Source organism: Cucurbita pepo, chromosome LG09 (genome assembly GCF_002806865.2).
Source record: "Cucurbita pepo subsp. pepo cultivar mu-cu-16 chromosome LG09, ASM280686v2, whole genome shotgun sequence".
Taxonomy (NCBI): domain Eukaryota; kingdom Viridiplantae; phylum Streptophyta; class Magnoliopsida; order Cucurbitales; family Cucurbitaceae; genus Cucurbita; species Cucurbita pepo.
In genome coordinates this window covers 2,659,878-2,660,486 of record NC_036646.1, presented here as the reverse complement: position 1 = coordinate 2,660,486, position 609 = coordinate 2,659,878, and positions in this window count along the sequence as shown.

Genomic DNA, 609 nt, shown 5'->3' with positions numbered 1-609 from the left:
GGGGGGGGGGGGGGGGGGGGGGGGGAGTGGGCGTGAATTGTCGTTGAAGTAATTTATTATTTTCTACGTGTTTTTCTCTTTTAATTATTTTTCTTTGAAACCATTATTATTATTTTTAAAATATATAATTTAGTTTCCATTTTATTTAAGCTAAGTATCTTTTTCATTAATTATAAATTTAGTTAAATATGTTTATAACTTTTTTAATTCTAAATCATGATTAAAATTTTCTAAATAATTCAAATAATTTATTTATTAGATATAAAATTAAAAGTCGATAAATATTTGTAAACATCAGTAATTAAATTTTATAATTTTAATAAACGTTATAAACTTAGAGTCATAACAATAATACCATAATTTATATAAATAAATCATATTTATTATAAGTACTTTAAACCATTTTATTTTAATTTTTTGAATTCAGTATTCAATTTTAATAATTATTTTAAATAAAAAGTTAATAATGCAATTATTTATTTATTTACAAGCAAATGGGTATTTATATAAATGTAGAAATTTTCATTATATCATAAAAGAAAAATAAAATATAATTATAAATGAAAAATATTTATTTATTTTTTTATTATTATTATTATTTTGGTAATT